The sequence below is a fragment of the Pyrus communis genome, chromosome 17 (assembly GCF_041283825.1).
Source record: "Pyrus communis isolate YQ-2024b chromosome 17, ASM4128382v1, whole genome shotgun sequence".
Lineage (NCBI taxonomy): Eukaryota > Viridiplantae > Streptophyta > Magnoliopsida > Rosales > Rosaceae > Pyrus > Pyrus communis.
Genome location: NC_142581.1, coordinates 18,292,575 through 18,312,368, shown reverse-complemented (window position 1 = coordinate 18,312,368; position 19,794 = coordinate 18,292,575). Strand labels below are relative to the sequence as shown.

The 19,794-nt window shown below is 37.4% G+C and overlaps 1 long non-coding RNA gene across 1 annotated transcript; it reads left to right on the top strand.

Moving 5' to 3' along the window:
* Positions 1–222: 222 nt before the first annotated feature.
* LOC148689560 (uncharacterized) lies at positions 223–906 on the top strand. The gene is made up of 2 exons (XR_015958166.1): positions 223–278; positions 581–906. It is a non-coding gene; the product is annotated as an uncharacterized LOC148689560 (long non-coding RNA).
* The last annotated feature ends 18,888 nt before the right edge of the window (positions 907–19,794 follow it).

Below are 19,794 nucleotides of genomic sequence, written 5' to 3'. Positions count from 1 at the left end.
GTTTTACGTTTTTGAGTCAGTTTCCAAGTGATTTAGCAATCCCTCCTAATCCCCGGTTTAGAACGATCCCTACTTATTTATATGCTACAATTGTCAAAAGAGGGTTAATTTGTGTGTTAAGTTAATTTTCGCACCAGGGACCCAGCCCACTTTGCATGACTTGCAGCTTGCCATGCCTGACCTCTCTGCCGAGCAGCACTCCCGTGTTCTAGCTGCTCTACATGACACCACCACCCCTCCTCAGGCCAATGCCGTGCTCACTACTGATTTTGCCCAAGGTTTGTTACCTGTCATCTCTCATCATGGTCAATGGATTCTTGACAGTGGTGCTACGGATCATATTACTTCTTCCGCTTCATGTTTGGTTAATCGTTCTCCTTCACATTTGCCGCCTGTTTCTTTGCCTAGTGGTGCTTCCGCTCCCATTACTTTTACCGGCACTCTTCCTTTAAATTCCTCAGTTACTTTGAAGGATGTTTTATGTGTCCCTAATTTTCGAGTGGACCTTTTATCGGTTGGTAAACTTACAGATGGATTATCGTGTTCCATAACCTTCTTTCCTTCTTGGTGTGTTTTGCAGGACTTGGTTTCGAAGGCGATGATTGGTGTGGGTAAGCGACGTGGCGATCTGTATTACCTTGTGGCCCTTACCTCTTCTCTCCCCACCCGTCAACCTCTCTGCAACATCATTACCATCCCCTCCTCCCTCTGGCATAGGCGTCTTGGTCACCCTTCCTCCACTCGTTTGCAAGCTTTAGCATCTAGCTCTCTTAATTGCACTTTTGATTCTAGTCATATTTGTGATGTTTGTCCGTTGGCAAAACAAACTCGTCAACCTTTTCTTTTGAGTTCAATTTCATCAACTTTCCCTTTTGCTTTAATTCATTGTGATATTTGGGGCCCGAATTGTCAATCTTCTCTTTCTGGTGCTAATTATTTCTTAACCATTGTGGATGATTTTTCTCGCTTTACATGGGTCTTCCTCATGAAACATAAATCCGACACTCAACAATTAATTAAGGATTTTTTTGCTTATGTCACTACCCAATTCCGCACTACCATCCAATGCATTCGTACTGACAATGGTGGTGAATTTTTATCTCTTCGTAGTTTTTTCTCTGATCATGGGGTGCTTTTACAAACTTCTTGTGTTTATACCCCCAACAAAATGGCGTTGTTGAAAGAAAACATCGTCATCTTCTTGAAATCGCTCGCGCCCTTCGTTTTCAATCCCATCTTCTTATCAAGTTTTGGGGGGAATGTGTTCTTACCGCTACTTATCTCATCAATCGTCTCCCTACCCGTCTTCTCCATCATAAATCCCCATTTGAGGTTCTCTTTTTGAAAACCCCATCTTATGACCACTTCCGCGTCTTTGGTTGTCTGGCATATGCCACCTCTGTCACTCCCACCACCAAATTTTCCCCTCGGGCTCATCGTTGCATTTTTCTCGGTTATCCTCATGGACAAAAGGCTTATACCCTTTACGATCTCGACAATCACCGCATTTTCACTAGTCGAGACGTCATCTTTCACGAAAGTACTTTCCCTTATGCCGTTTCTCACCCTCTTATCCCATCCTGTTCGCCTACCCTACCCATCCCACCCCCTCTGGACTTTACATATAACCCACCCCTTCCTGCCCCGATGCCTCACCCTCCTCCACCTTCCTCCCCTTCCACGCCTCCCACAGATTCCTTTGCTGCCCCATTACCCGTTCCTCCCCATGCCCCTGCCCTCTCGGCATCCCCTCCTTCCCCCCCCCCCCCCCGCTACTTCCTTACCTTTCACCCTTTTACCCACGGACATCCCTACCCCCCCCCACTACCTACCAATCCTCCCCTTCCCCGCACCTCTTCCCGTGCCCATAAACCTCCATCCTATTTAAAAGACTACGTTTGCTCGCAGGTGATTCTGCCATCCCACCCATCTTCGACTTCGCAACCCGGTTCTACACAAGGTACGCGATATCCACTTTGTAATTTTCTCTCTTATCACCGTTACTCTCCCAGACATTTTTCTTACATTAACTCTGTCAGTCGGACTGTGGAGCCTTCCTCCTTTGCCGAGGCTGCCATTGACCTCAATTGGCAACGTGCTATGACTGAGGAGCTTCAAGCTTTACATGCTAATGGTACTTGGACTTTAACTTCCTTGCCCCCTGGCAAAATTCCCGTTGGTTGTAAGTGGGTGTACAAACTCAAGCACAATTCCGACGGCTCTATTGACCGCTACAAAGCTCGTTTGGTTGCTAAGGGCTTCACTCAGGCTGAAGGTATTGATTATCATGACACTTTTTCTCCTACTGCTAAGATGATTACGGTGCGTTGTCTTCTTGCTCTTGCTGCTAGTCAGTCTTGGTCTCTTCATCAGTTTGATGTTAATAATGCTTTCTTACATGGTGACTTACATGAAGCAATCTATATGTCTCCTCCTCCTGGTCTTCGGCGACAGGGGGAGAATCTTGTGTGTCGCCTTCACAAGTCACTTTATGGTCTTAAGCAGGCTTCTCGCCAATGGTTTGCCAAATTCACTAGTGCCATCATTTCTGCCGGTTTTCAACAATCCAAAGCTGACTATTCATTGTTCACTAAAAAGTCTGGTATTTCTTTCACAGCTTTGCTCATTTATGTGGATGATATTGTGATTACAGGCAATGATGCTAGTGCCATTAATTCTCTGAAGTCTTTTCTCCGTGATCATTTTCGGATAAAAGACCTTGGTGATTTAAAATATTTTTTGGGTATTGAGGTTTCTCGTTCCAAACAAGGGATTTATATTTCTCAACGCAAGTATGCATTAGAGATTCTCAAGGACTATGGTTTTTTGGGAGCACGACCCATTGCTTTTCCTATGGATGACACAAAATTATCTGATAAAGGAGAACTTCTCAAGGATCCTGAAAAGTATCGACGATTAGTAGGTCGGTTAATATATCTCACTATCACTCGGCCGGATATCACCTATTCTGTGCATGTTCTAAGCCGTTTTATGCACGAGCCAAGGATATCTCATATGGATGCTGCGCTTCGTATTGTTCGTTATTTGAAGGCTACTCCAGGTCAAGGTTTATTATTTCGTTCTGACAACCAGACCAAGTTAACTGCGTTTTGTGATTCTGATTGGGCAGGTTGCCCTATCACTCGCCGTTCGACTACTGGGTATTGTGTATTCTTGGGCGGTTCTTTGATTTCTTGGCGGACGAAACGACAGAAAACCGTTTCGCTCTCTTCAGCAGAGGCGGAATATAGGGCCATGGCAGGTGCTTGTTGCGAGATAGTTTGGCTTCGTTTTTTGTTGAAGGATTTGAACATTCCTTTGGATGGTCCTTCCATTTTATTTTGTGATAATCAAGCAGCGTTACATATAGCTGCCAATCCTGTTTTTCATGAACGAACTCATCACATTGAGATGGATTGTCACTTTATACGAGATAAGATTGTAGATGGCACAATAGAGACCAAGCATGTGGGTACGGCACAACAGTTGGCAGACTTGTTTACCAAACCTCTTGGGAAAGAAAAGTTTTCGGGTATGTTACGCAAGTTGGGAGTTCTTGACATCCACTATCCAACTTGAGGGGGAGTGTTAGACAAATAAGGAATATGGTTGGAGTCCTTGTGTAATTGTATATAATATTATTATTGGAAGAATAAGCCGTCCTACAGCCGTCCTACCTTGTCCTACCTACACACTAGCCGTCCTATAGCCGTCAAGCCGTCCTACAGCCGTCCTACCTTGTCCTACCTACACACTAGGACGGCTACCTTGTCCTCTACAGCCGTCCTACCTTGTCCTACCTACACACTAGGACGGCTACCTTGTCCTACCTACACATTTGTATCATGTATATATATCCTTGTAATCTTGTAGAGAAAGATAATGAAAAAATAAGCATTCTCTTCCATTTGCATTCTCTTCCATTTTTCCACATTCATGTATCAATAACAAATATAATTTTTAGCCTACATACCTTTTTCTACATCATCGTTGTTGTGCTTTTCTGTGGCTTTATCGATTTTTTTGTTCAGTGATAATTGTGTTCATTTGTTTTTAGTTCTTCATGAGTTGTCTTGGCAGCATCTTTGTTCCCTCTTCAGCTTATTCGAGTATAAGATGATAAAGAGTATAGATTAAGTAGAAGGTTCGATACCCTCAAATATAAGGAGTAAATTTTTTCTCAGTTAGCTTAATTATATTTAGGCTGATTCAATGAGAAAAAAAAAAAAAAAAAAAAAACCGTATGTGAGCGAAAATGCGGTTGAGTTGAGTGCAGTGTTGGATTTGATTAAAGGTAAGTGTATACGTGGTTGCATCACCTAAAGCTAAGCTCAACCTCGAGCAATGGTCCCATCCCCTATCTAAAGACCAGACAAAATCGTATATTATTATCCAATATTTACCATATAAAGCTAACAAAATTTATTATATAATTAACTGATTAATTGTATGTCTACTTTAAATGGTGCCTAAACTGCAAATATTTGATCCTAACGGCTGTTGCTTGTACTGAGCAAGCAGAAGACCCTCACGTGTGGCTTAAGTTGTTGCTTTGAGAATGAGATCACTCCAACCTAGGCGTACTGGGTTCCAAAATCTTCCCTGTAGACTTTTTGATCCTTATTAGCTGCTTGAAGGGGAAGTGCCAAGTTCCTTGGGCAAATGTAGGAAAGAAAATGAAAATTGACATTTTAAGACTTACCCTTTGTTTGGTGGCTGAGAAAAACGGGGGAAAGAGAAAAGAATTTTGTAGCGTTGAGTAGCTCAATGATTAAGTCCAAATGCATTTTTGTTTATGTGTGAATATGCCACAGATTAAGTCCATTGCACTGTCAGAGATTAAATTCATTTCCCTGTGTCCATTTGTTTTCACCTCGAATTCTTGCTTTTGATCTCTCTAATTTTTTGCAGTTTAGTTCGGGCCCCCCCATTGCAACATCATTATCTGCTCTCGAACTTTGATGCAGGGATTCTGAGCCATTGCATCTGAATCAAGACTTTGGTATGCCACTTGAACTTTGATGCATTGTTTCCCTTTCCATTTGAGGCAGCGTGACTTTATGTTTTTTTTAATAGAATGTTTGATGTTCTGGGCTTATATTATTTCTTTGCCTTCTGCCTTGTTTCTCGTTCTTGTTTTTTTTTTTTTTTTTTTTTTTTTTTTGGTTTCAATTCAAAGGTCCCTTGCTGTCTCTATGATTCTGGTTTACCCAAGTGTTCTTAATTTTTTTATCGAATGTTGTTAGACATTTTACATTTTTTTTGCCAGTTGCTAAATTTCTTTTTTATGTTTTCAATTTTCCAAATTATTGTTCAAAGGGTTGGTTGGTGTGTTCATTAGGTTTTTCTGGGAGTGGGCACTTTCATCCTTCCCGAAGTGCTTTAATGAGTGTTGTTGATAAATGCACTCTCTCCATGGACCATAAATATTTCATGAAAAATCGCAACTTACATATTTAAGAAAATGAGTAGCCTTTTAACAATACATGAACATAACTTACATATTCAGAAAAATTTAGGGCTATTATGACACGCCCCAACCCCGATATCCCAAAATATAAGGGTAGGCATGTGCTGGCCGACACCTGAGGGTTACGAAGCCATTAAAAACATGCATACTGATAAAATATGTAATTAGAAAGAGATACACTAGTGCATAATTGTGTTCAAAGCATACAACTAATCAAGAATAAAATGAAAGAATTATGATAGAAAGCTACGAACCAAGGAATGGGTCCTACACAAAGGAGGCTCGAGATGCCTAAGCGGAAGTGTCCTGACGCCAAGATCGTGTGCCTTGATTCTAACTCCTAAAGGGGGAGAAACGGTGAGTGGACCATAATTGATATTAATACTAATAATACGAAAACCGTTTTCTTACTGAACATACTAACCCCCTGTTTTGAAAACATATATAATACTACATATAGTAAGTTTTCTGAAAACTCTAGCATGCCATTAAATCATTCATAAAACAAATACGAGTAAAACCATGCTCAATAATGGTACTATCATCGCCCGAAGGCAAATCCAAAAATCTCATCAATACTATACTCTTTAGAGGTATCATAGTAGTCCGAAAACAGTACCTGTCCATCACCCGAAGGTGAAGTTGTATGACATTGGGTTACACCAATGAAGAAACATGGTAGGCCCCATCACCCGAAGGTGAAGTTGTACGACTCTGGGTTATGTCAGAGAAGAAACATTTAACATCACACACTGATAGTAACCGTGGTTAGTGAAGCTGTTCGACACTGGTTTTCCCAGTGAAGCTAGGGGTATATCATAAATATCCTCAACTGTGTCCTATGACCATAGATGTCTACATACCCGTGTTGTGTGGATGTGTTATATGATAACCCACTAGATAAGCATCGAAAACATACCTCAAAAACTCATATCCAAATTTGGAGCTCAAAAGCTCAAAGTCTCTTCTTATCAATCCATGATAACACATATTCATAAATCCGTAAAATAAATCGTATTCGTAATCCATAAACTTTCATATACGAAAACTTAATAATCCATTACCTTTCGTAAAACGTAAATTCGTGAAATTATAAATATTTCATAAAAGCAATTTAAAATAATCATAATTTCTTCATAAATCTAGAAATCCAACAAATGTAACATAAAATGTAATCAATTCATGAAATATGAATGCATGCAAGCCTAATATTTTATAAAATCATGCAAGTTTAGAAGGGGTCCACTCACAGTATTCCATTGCCCGTAAGCCGCTCGAACTAGCGAGGATGAAGTCACTTCCTACCGATGCACCTAACCACATATAGATGCCATTTAGTAAAACTCTACTAAAACGATTGAATTTTAGAAAACGGATAGTAGATTCGGATTCGGCATGTCAAGAAACTCAAGAAGGGACCTTGGGTTCCCCCACACGTCGCTGCAGGCGCTGCCACAAGGCAACGGCTTGGAAGGCCACGCGCCACCGCACACACTGCCAAGCGTCGAGTTGGGTCGTCAGAAAGTTCATCAAAAAAGTCGCTGGCGTCGCTGTCCATGACGGTGAAGCATAGTACTTACAGCGAAGGCGCGTGTGCTCCATGCTCCGGCCATGACGCGTACCCACGCATGGACATGAAACTAGGATAGGATTCGGGTCAGGGCTTGGGTTAATAAGTTGGGCCGAGTTAGGGTAAATGGGCCAATGGCCTGGGTTACATGGCCTAAAGGTTTGGGCTGGGTCCGTTATTGGGTTAAGGGATTGGGTTGGATCCGATTAGGCTGGTCTAGTTATTAGGCTAGTTTTGGGTTGCGGGTCAAGTGTTTGGGTTTCCAGGTTGGGCTGACTCGGTTTCAAGGCAAATTAAGAAAGTCAGAATTTGAAAGCTCTGTTCAACCTCGAATCTTAACTAAAAATTGCAATCTAATATACCAAATTGAAGCCTAAGAAACAAGGGATCAAAATGTACCTTTGGTTTCCTCGATTGTGGTAGGAGTTGGCAAACGGTCTGGAAGGCACGGGTTCTTGCCGGAAACTAGGGAAGGTTCCCCCGAGTATTTCATGCGTCCAAAACCATACCGCACTTCTAAATTATCTTAATCGTGCCCTAAACATAATCTCGAAAGTTTGGGTTGGTTCTCAAAGCTCACCATCATCGGAGACGGTGAGGATTCGCCGGAGAAACCGTTTGCACAATGATGGTGCCACTGAGAAGAGAGAGAAACATCGTCCTGGGCTAGGGGTTCGAGAATGTGACTTCGATCAATGGGGAAAGGTTGGTAGAGGCGATGGTCCGTAAGGTGGCTCGCCGGAAAGGTGTTGGGTGTGGGTGAGCTTGGAGAGAGAAGGAAATGGCTGAGAGAGGGAAATTATTTCCCGGGGAGAGACAATGAGAAAGGTAGGGAAAAAGAGAGAGATAAAGAGTTCTAGAGAGAGAAGTCACGGGAAAGGGAGAGGAACACCTCATAAATAGGGAGGGGATCTACCACGTGTCAGCGTGGGAGTGGTCCAAGGTGAAAAATATCTTGGCTTGAAAATTTACCAAAATGCCCTTACGTTTCAAATTCCGTAAAATGTTCCTCGTAACTCCAAATCTGATTCTGCTTGCGCCCACACCTTGTAGCGATGAGTCGTACAAGGATACGCTAAGAAAATGGATCTTACATGACATGACAAGGTGGTCCACAAAAGTCAACGTTTTTGCCTTGAAGGGCATTTTCATAAATTCACACTTTAAAATTAAAAAATTGTAATATTTGAGGACGGGTCGTTACAATTTACATTCAACCTATAGCTATTATTAACCCATAAAAAAATAATTTACCTATTTTCTTTGTCAACTATCTCTTCCAAATTTGATCTAAACAACTATCTAAATGGTTTTTGGTTACACTTTCTTTATTAATTATCCGACTTTTGCAATCTTTTTTTATGTATTTTCTTTATTAATTAGATTTTTTAAGATTGTTGACAATGTTGCTGTTCAGCCTGCAAGCTAAAAAGGATTTTTTAAAAAAAACATAAATATTGACACTATATTTAATTTGTGATTCAGGGTAACTAAAATGGTGAAAGCGATTGATCGAAAAGAACAACAAATTCTAGGTGGAGTTTTGGTAAAAAAAAATTTAAGGAAATTGGTTAAGGCTCAAAAAGATGAACAACTTTGAGGGACAACACTGAGATATTCTGAAACTGTTCTAGGGCCCAATGCATCGAGAGCAGTAAAAGTAGAAGAAATGAAGATGAGTTTACTTGTTTATGGTAAAGGAACAAATCGAAACAAGTTGGTGGTGCACACTATGTATTCGCCTGAAAATTGTAGTAATTCGCCAAATGAAAAAGTTATGTTGAATGAAAAAGTTTCACAGCCCTTTTTGGGGTTGTTCAATTGGTTCTACAAGTTTGACCGCTAGAAGAAGGTTGGAATTCTGTTGCTCTTGCTTATCTCCACCATGGTGGCCTTCTGGATTTTAAATATCTGGAGACAGGAGCATTTTTGAATGAAAAAAGGGTCATGCAAACGTTTTTGTTCGGTCATGAGCACAATGATGTAAACAATGAACCCCTTTATTGTTTTAAGAATAAAATGTTGTCATTACCCTTTTTTACACCTTTTTAGTACACTTACGTTCTTAGTAATGGATCTTTTTTGCTGGCGATAATCTGATCGTGTTGGGATTATGTTTGTGAGTAGCGTATCTGTTGTTGGTGATGGGATCCTTTAGCTCATGCTTCTTTGCAGATTATACATTTTTAAGGCATCTGTTCTATTAATGTTTTTGTTTAATTGGTGAGTAAGGCATTCTTATTCATGGTTCTTCGTTTATGTAGTCTCATGGCTAAAAACGCCAATATATGCAACATGGCTACTAAAATTCAGTGGATTTATTTTTAAATTGCAATTTTAGTTGGTTTCTGTGAAGATTCTAATGGTTTTCTGTTTTTAAACTCTAAAAATTTTGGTTGGTTTCTCTAAAAATATATTTGTCTAAATGTGTGTGCCGTGTGTGTTCTTTGTTTGGGGCCATGTCTGGATTCTTAAACCGTGGTGGTTAATGTGGGTTTTAGGTGAATTTTTCGAGTGGGGGAGAAGGGGTGGGTGGGAGATTTATATTGTTATTCTTAGTTGGTATATAAATATTTGAATGTGCTAGACATGGATATCATACAAGAAATGCAAGAATTGAAATTAGAAGGGATGAGGGTAGTTTGTAGAAGGTGGGTTCAGGGATGGTGAAATTCGCCTAGGTGGCGAGATTAATGGTCGTGGTTTCATGGTCGCATAGTTAGCTGTGAAAAATGGCGACGGTGGTCGCCTTGCTGTTTTTGTGCAGCGAGTACAATCTTCAATCTTTCTCATTGTTGTAGTATCTAATGATTTTGTTAATCCTGTGTTTGTTTGGGCTCGTTATGTTTCACTAGACTGGATTGGCTTACTAGTTCGTGTTTGGTTTGATCCGGGACTGTCTTTAATGGGATAAGTTGGATTCGTTCGGACTAAAGGCTTCACTACCTCGTCTTAGCTAGGACCCCCGAAAAGGATGGGATTGCTAATCCCAGCCCTCTAATATCTGCATCGTTTGCGATCTGCAAGCATGCGTCGCCAAATCCAGTCACCAAATCCAGTCACCAAATCCTGCCGTTTCGCTAGTCTCCATCATCCCGCAAACCCATCACCAAATCTTGCCATCTCACCAATCTCCTTCGTCTCACGAACCCAACTTCCTCTTTGCTTCAAATTGATTCATCTCCCTCTTATGAAACCCAACGAACCCACAGCCCAGATTTCCCTTATTTGCTTCAAGGAGGAATACCTAGCTAGATTTGCTTTGGATTTAATCCAACGCCAAGAATTGAATTGTAATCTCAAAGAACTGAAATTTAAGTATCAAAACAAATTAAGAGTTTCATACTTTGAAGAAGAGAAGAACATAGCAAAGTAATTTGAGTGAAAAAGGGAGAAAAAAAGAGGGAGTGGAGAGAGTAACAGTGGGACGAAGAAAAAGAGAGTAAAAGAGGGAGAAGGCAGGAAGACCATGGGCGGAGAAAAAGAGAGGTTAAGAGAGAGGATGAAGATTATAAAAGAATAAATAAATATATTAATATTAAAATATTAATAGATATTGGTTAAATAATATAATATTAAAGTTCGTTAATTATCCTGCTTTTTAGTCCGATACTGCACCAAACACTTCACTAAGTTAATCCAACTTAGTTTAGTCTAAGCCAGTCCAATTTAATCCCTAAAGCTAGTCCAGTCCGAGATAGTCCGATCCAACAAACGCACCCTTAATCTATTGTTGGATTAATCAAAAGTGTTTTAGCCTATTGCTAGTGTTTTGTCTTATATACTTTCTCATTGTTAGATTAGTTGTGATGCTATGTAATTCATGTTTATTGGTGTAAAATTATTAATCCAAACTCACTTTTGCATCCAATTAGTGAGCCCAAAAAAAAAAAAATTAACGTGTTAAATTGTAATTATCTCCATTTCAGCCAATGCAAATATATATATATATATATATTTTTTTTTTTTTGCGCTTTCTACTTGAAAGTGTTTGATGCATGTCTTTTCTTTAAAGTACTGAAATATACATTGTTCAAAATTTGTTGAGCACTCGAAACTTTATAACTTAAGGCATTGAATTTTATGATGTATGATGACTGTTTTCTAAGTTTGTTGTTGATTAGCGCATGGGATACAAGTCCATCTTGTACTCTAAAAAAGATTTATTGTTTGAAATTAAACGGTTAGACTCTTAAAAAAGATTTATTGTTTGATATTAATGGGGTGCAGATTATTCTCATGATATTGGCTGCAAATGATGCAATAGAAGTGATTCAAGAAACTAAATAATTTGTTGTTGCATGTTTCGTTAACTCAAACTTCTAAATATACACTTTTCATCGTGCACAGTGTGTCGATATGAAGTGAATCGAACCTAAATAATTTGTGTCTTTCTGTCGAAATTATTCATGCATGTCTTACAATATTAATGGCGTTAGGCGGTACATTAGCTTTCGTTGAATATTTGTTCTGTTTTTAACTTCTCTCCAATTAAATATGTGTTTATACTTTGTCCTCCTCTTTTTGTAGGTTCCTATATAATCCAATTGTCTATCATATGAGTTAACAACTTAGTGTTGCCTTCTAATTAAGGACTTGTCTTTTATTGATGTATAAACTAATTGTTTATCTTATGCAATTTTTCCTCATCACTCAAGAGTTATAATAATAATAGATAAGTACTAAACCAACAAATTCGGCCAAAGATCACCAAAAGTATTGATAACATAACTTCATAAAAATACTAACATACCAAAATAAAAATATCATCCTTAACAAAATACAAAGTTTACTACACAAAATAGGGTAGCAATTCTACAACCATATAGAAGATGATTCATGCTACAAAAATGAAGTCCCAAAAATAACATCAATGATCCCCTTGATCATGTGATGCGAAATATTCTAACACTCAAATTAACCCTCTTTTGACAATTGTAGTATATAAGTAGGGATCGTTCTTAAACCGGGGATTATGAGGGATTGCTAAACACTTTAAACTGACTCAAATAGATAAAACTAAACTTTAAAACACTTAACTCGACTTAAGAGACTCAAAACAAGTTCACAAGACTCAAAATACGCTAAAAACACTCAAAACTGCCTTAAAAACACAAACCGGGCAGATTTGACTCTAAACACAAATTTGGACGAAATTTGGTTCTAACTGACTCAAGACACTTGAAAACACAATCTAAAACAGATTCTAACTAGTTCACTCTAACATAAAGGGGGATTTGGTTTTGGACGAAAATAAAGTAAACAAAAACAAGACTTTAAACTATGCAGATTTGCACGAATTTGGTGAAATTAGATGGATGATGGCCTAGCTAGGAGGTCTTTCTCCACACATGACATACTTGCATACAAAACAATCTCCAGTTGCTTATTCAATGAACCATGAACCTCAACACCCCACGTTAATTAGGTACGCTTAAATTAACCTTCAGATTTTCCTTAAGTCATTGAATTGAATGGAATTAGCGCATTGCAATCAAATTATTCCTCAAAAGTTCTCTACATGAAAGCGCATAATAGAGAAACAATCAAAGATCATTAAATTCTATGAAAATGATAAGTGTTGACGAGGCATTCGTAACTATGAAAGCGCATGATACTGATGCCAAGAATTTACATAACATGATTGTGACTAACAACCTTTATTACTTATGAATATAAGTTCCCAACGATTAGGTGAAGTTTCCTTGTATCCTAGCATCAGATTTATGCATGCAAATTAAGTGTGCACTCTCAATCCATATACATAAACAAGTTTTAATTCCAATAGATAAGTAAATTGAATTCACAATTCATGAAATCACAAATGGAAGTAATCAAATCATAATGCAAATATAGCCATGGTTTTGAAATTCCCCCTAGCCAAAAGGGGATTAGTTCCTCATACTCGCAAAGCAAAGATTCTTGAAATCAAACATTGAAAACACAAGAAAGATTACACCTAAACGTTTCAGCAATTCCAGGTTGAATGGCATGCACGGCTAGGCTTCCCTTCCTCTTCCTTGCTGCGGCACAAGTTGTGGGTGGTGGTTTTGGGGGTTTTGAATGGTGTGTGCTTGTTTAGGATGACGAATAATGGCTGATTATGGTGGTAGAGTGCGGCAGGTTGTATATGGAAGTGTATGGAGTGAATGAATGATAGAGAATGGAGGCTAGGGCTTGCGGCAAGGATTTTTTGAATGGCATAAGGGGTTCATACGAATTTGTGGCTGAAAATATGTTTATATAGTCCTAGGGTTAATTAGATTAGGGTTACACTTAGCTGATTAATTGGATTAGGGCCCTAGGGTTCGGCACAATTGATTTAATCCACTTAGGAGAGGGTTTGACACAATTAGTTTCAAAAAAGGATTTGTATAACCCAAATCCACATGGAATAAGGCCTAACAAATCAGAATCCAAAAGGAAAAAGGTTTAGGAAATTCGTCCAAAATTGGGCCTTCTAGAAACTAGGTGTTTTGTGGCTGATTTTGGGTTTTCTAGAAGAGATAAAAGGGGGAAGGGTGTGGCACCCTTTTAGGGTCAGATAAGGCTTCTAGAAATAATGTTTTTAGGTCCACTTGCAGCTAGGATTAAGGTGGAACAAGATTAGGTTAGGATAGGATAAGATAAGATAAGATAAGGTTTTGGATAATGTTGGATAAGGTTTTTGGATAATATTTCCTCTTTTGAGCTAATTCCTTATCCACTTTGTCTTGAGTTTAATTTCTTCATCTTCTTATCAGATTTCTAGCCTTTTGAACTCCAAATTCGTCCATCCATGTTGGCCCATACATGTGCTATCCATTTAGTGCCCAAAACTGCTCCAAAGTGCACCAAAATGCACTTCCTTGGTACTTTAACCCTTTGGACCTACAAACACATGAAAATGACTTGAAATACTACATTAACTAAGAAATAATAACACAAATGCACAAGAACAAGCTAACTAAATCGCATAAATATGCTCCTATCATCATGCCCAATTTTTATCCCCATCATGGTTTCCGTTGTTTTTTTTTTCTTCTTAAAAAGGTGGTTGTGAATATAATGTCCCTGTTCCCTTTCTTTTTGCAATGGATGATGAGATCTCTGTCTTTCTTAGTTGAAACCTAGACATCATATACATCTTATATATTACGAAACCTTCTATATTCACCAATACATCCCAAATCAAATTTAGAAGCACACTTACAAGATGGAATAGAATTGGATGTTGCTAAGGCCCACAATGTATTCTTCAATGCAGGTCCCGAGTGCGATGCCTTAAAGTTGTTACATAGATGTCTCTAACACATTCTATGCTCAGTTGTTGGAACGACACTCTGAATGGCAGGAATGAGTTCTTTTTGTGTCACTTATACACACCCAAGCTGCCACATTCTCAATACTTAAATCAACTTTCAAAAGCTCAAGGAACCAAATCACAGAACCAATTTCCATTATTAGCATAAACAATTGGAAACATACCATTATTCCCATCAACTCCAACATCAATCAAAATTTGACACGTGTACGTCCTTTCAACTGGCAACCATCCACACCACTCACAGGTCTACACCTCTCCAAAAAAAACCTTTATTACAGGCTTCTAAGCACACATACATCCTATGGAAAACTGGTTGATCGCCTTCCTTCTTATTGCTTATAACCACTATGCTTCCTTTATTAGCCACATTTAGTTGTTCTGCATAGTCTCATAACCTGGCATATTGTTCTTTGTAGCTACCTTCAATAATCACCTTGGATAACCTTGTTGCTCTGTATATTTGATGTATGCTAACATTCATACAATAGTGATCTAATACATTTGACTTAAATGCTCCGGCATACCAATGAGGATTTTTCTTGATCTTGTGAGCAAACTTTTAAGCTAGCCACTTTGAATTAGCAAACTTTAGCTTACCAACTCTCCAACAATGATGATCTAAACAGAGAGTCTTTATTGCAAAAGTAGGCTCATCTGAATATAAGATGGAAGTAAATATAGTGAACGGGCACTTCATTTTCTTATTTCCAACACACTTTGCTCTCACCCTAATTTTATCATCTTTTGCGAATTTGACTTCTCGTCCGTTGATAATAGCACACTCATTTATAGCTTCTTTTACCTCTACTTTATTGGTGATTTTCATTCCCAATTGAAACTTTGGATTTCTCAAATTTGTGTCTATCCTCCACTATTTAAAACTTGGTAATTTTTTCTCTTCTTGGATAATTTATTAGAGTTTTGTTCACCTTCCTCTTCATCACTACTAGAATAAGGAATATCAATGTCTTCACTATCAGATGAAATCTCCCATGTAGCTTCATTAGAAGGATGAAAGTCAAGAACTTCATTTGGATGATTAACATCAGGCACTTCATTTGGTGCCTCCACACCATTTACCTCTTCAACATTAGTTGGCTTTTGTCGTCACTTACCCCATAATCACTGTCAACAAATACTTCATCCTCTTCTTCATTTTCACCTTCTTTTTTATTATCCTCTTCTACTTGATCTTCATTAAATTCTTGAACATTACTATGTATACCAACAAATATAGCTTCATATGTGTTGACCTTCTTTATTGAATTGTTGGCATTGGCTATACGATCAATAAAAAGCCAATATTGGCGACCCTTAAATTATCAGCGCCACCATTATAGTTTTCAAAATCCAAACTTGGCCATACCTCAAAAGCTTAACTCCCAATGGTGTTCAGGTCCGTTGGATCAACTGAACAATTCTATTACTAGGAATGCAAGCAATTCACCTCAGAATAAAAATATCATAATTCACCTCTATCAATGCACTTGCACCAAACTTACCAGTTTTCTTATAGTACACTTTTAAACTTGTAACCTTTTGAGTTATGTCAACGTTATAGCCAAGTTCTACACCAATCTTTTGTAAATCCACCAATGACAATTAGTCATCAACACAATTATCTACAGAACATACCTTGCCACCTTTATAAACTCCATTTTCTACCAACCCATAATGGTTAAGTTCAAGAATACATAGCTCCAAACCACCTGTCACATATAACATACAATGTAAGGCTGAGCACTCACCAAAATCAAATTCTTACAATAAATACCCTCACCAAACTCCAATATATGCATATTGGGTGTGGTGGACGCTAGAGCAATGGTGAAAAATAGATAGTAATAAGGTCAACACATAAATGATTTGACCGAAATGATAGAGTACCACCAATATATAAAGCCAAAGAAAAACAACATAATACATATTTAGACAAAAGCAATCCAAATGAAATTCACCAAATATAAAATTAAACAACAAAGGAAGAACTTGCTATATTGCGGATGCTTTCCAGACCACCGAAACATTGTCGCCTTGTGAATAGTCAAGAAAGCGCATTCCCGGCCAATAACAGTGAATTTCCTATTCAAATTTCTTAAACCCTAGAACTGAGCTCTTAATCCCCAGTCGAATTGTTCCCCAAAACTTTTGAGTTCTCCATCCTATAACACGTGAGATTCCTTTGGGCCAACAAAATGTTATATTTGCCCACCACAAAAAGGTCACGTGCAAAAAAGTGATCATTTTTAACAAAAAATGTAACAGACTTGATGGAAAGGACGACTCGTGCAACGCAAACTTAAGTTGAAGGACGAGAAACTAATATAAGAGTTGAGGGATGAAATCTAAACTTGTAGTATAGTTCAGGGACCTATTCTATTATTTACCCTAAAAGTATAATCGAACATAAAAAACAGTTCTCTTCATTACTCAAAAAGTGGAATATGTACAGGTTAGATTCTAAGTCCGAACTATAAACAATTTCAAAAATTTCCACATTGATTAGTCTTTGAGTTTGTACCTACTTGTCATTAGACTTTACATTAAGAGTCTATGTACAACAAAATGATCTTCATGCTTTTAGCAGCAACCTAGATGAAGTAAAGATGATTCACGTACCCCTCTTTATTTTGTAACTTAATTTTCCTACTTGTCCCTAGATATGTGAGGGTAAAAGGGAAGGTCTAAGAGTATTTTTTTTTTTTTTTGGACAATAAAAGGTCTAAAACTCTAAACATACAGGAAAATGATCTATTACTCTAAATTCTTGTTCATTTGGTCCATTATTAGGATTTGGAGGCAAGAACATAGTATGGACAACCAATTTGTTTCGATTTACACCTTTTACAAAAACATGTAAACCAATTTGTGTATTCTATTTTGTGTGCATTTGATGTACCTGGTCTTGGAGTAGTATCAGAAAATTAGTTTAGTTCCTTGAAGTTGTTCTTTTTTTCGATCTCTAACCAATCTACTTAAATCCTTAACATCAATTTCTTTCGACATTTTTGCTCTAAATCACAAATCAAATATAATGTCAACAACTTCTACTAACCAAATGAGAATTGAAAAAAATAAATTATGAATCTTGAGATATTTTAAAAGTATTGCATTTCTTCAAAAGGATATAAATTTAAAAAATACTCATATATATATATATATGTATATTATGTTTTGAACCAAAATCTTATACATGACTCAATGCCAACCGCTAAATATGACCAATACTAACTCAGCTCAGAATTATCAGAATGGTGAGAAAACCCCCTTCCAAATCCAAACTATGGTGTACTCATAACATATATTATCACTAAATTAAAGGGAGCTTTATATATAGAGACAAAAACTTTCACCATCTTTCAAGGAACTCCACTAGTTTTTAAACATATCAAGGAGAGACTAAAACATAAAAAGAAGTAAAGCCCAGCCCATAAACATGAAAACAATGTTTTAAAATACCAGTCATACCCCTAAGCCTTTAGGCCTGCTGATAGAACCCAATCATCACAACTCTAACAAAATTAATGTGTCATAAGCTTAACCCATCATCAACTATTTCTGCAGAATAAGTTTTGAAATTATATGTAGAATCTGTTTGTATCCTTTATCACTAGAATCAATTTTAAAACTACATGTAGAATCTGTTTGCAGAATCAGTTCAACTCGTCTTCGATCATTTTTGCAAAAGCAGTTTAAACCGTCCTCGACCATTTTTGCAGAATCAATTCAACTCATTTTTCGACGATTTTTACAGAATCAGTTCAACCTGTCATCAACCATTTTTACAAAATCAGTTCAACCCGTCCTCGATCATTTTTGCAAAAGCAGTTTAAACCGTCATCGACCATTTTTGCAGAATCTGTTCAACCCATTTTTCGACGATTTTTACAGAATCAGTTCAACCTGTCATCAACCATTTTTACAAAATCAGTTCAACCCGTCTTCGATCATTTTTGCAAAACCAGTTTCAAATAACTTGACCCTAATAAATAATTATTGAGTTAACACAACTGCGTTAATCTAGGTAAATAGTAAACAAAGAGAGATCCTTAAATCTTGTCGAGCTGATGACAAAAATCTAATTTCTATTCCAAGCCAAAATACTGCTACCACCACCATACTGTGTCATTAAACTTTTAGCTTTCTTCCCCCTCCATAACACTTTAGGCAATTGAATGGTATTATGTATGCATTGAGAAAATAATGATAATATTTAATATTTAATCGAAAAGAAGATTTGCGATTGGTTTTGTCATTTCGTCTTCATGCTTTTCTCATGCTAACTAAACTACTAAGGTTACACTAATTATATATAAATATTTGCACCACTAGGTCCACTACCTTGTGCTCCTCATCTACCATAAGTATTAATGATCTTGCGTCCAGTAAGACTTTCATCACCCATGCCCAACTTGCATATCCACAATGATTGTCATTCCAAGCATTGATAGATTTTGACTAAGTATTTGATGTTGTTCCCAACACCATTTGTGTCTAATTCAAGCCAACCCTTCTGCTACCAAATGGAATGACAGTGCATAAAGCCCTTTTTGTTGACGAAGCCTTCCTCCCTAGTCTAATCAATTCAGCAAACACACTATGCCCTCAAAGAATATGTACATTCACCATTAAGGAGGCGCTGACTAGGGCATTTGATTCTGAGCCAGTTTATGCAATATCAGCATTAACAAAGCGCAGTCTGGTAAGAGAGAATGCTAGCGGTGGCAAGGGAGCTACAACTAGGGAGGTAATGATGGCGACTAGGAGAGAAGTGAGAGAAACAATGGATGAAGGAGATAAAAGTGTGAAAAGACTTTACTAGTATAAAGGATATTTTGTAGTTTACACTCAAGAAAAAGAACAAAAACTAACGAAATCATCTTTGGCATATATTAACTTTTGTCCCTACTTGAAATATTTAAAAAATGTTGTCTCAATATAAAACTATACTTTATGTGTAATTTTTCCTAAATTAAACCAAACGTTATTTGTAAATAAAATATACAATGCGAAAAAGCTTACACAATAACTTACCAAAAGCAGCAAGATGTCATTTAATTGTGAAATAATAAAATTATAATACCATAAATATAAATTATTGAAGGCCCATATCTATTTATTTCACCAAATAATTAAAAAAGAAATTATGTGCATAAAACAACAATAATAAACAAATTTCAGGGCACTACATTATGAGAAAAACTTATGTAGGGCTTGGTCTGCCATTGGACTTTGTTAAATGACACTACCAATCCATTCAAAATTTGCCACGTGGCAAATCTTAAATATTACCATTTATCTTTCTTTTATATTTAAGATTCTCATAATTATTTTTCCTATTAATTAATATACACTATTAGCTCAATCTAATGGTTCATTTTTTCACTTCTTTTGCCCTTTTTTCTTCCAAAATATCCCCTCTAGTATATGTTTTGCCAAACTCTTTAC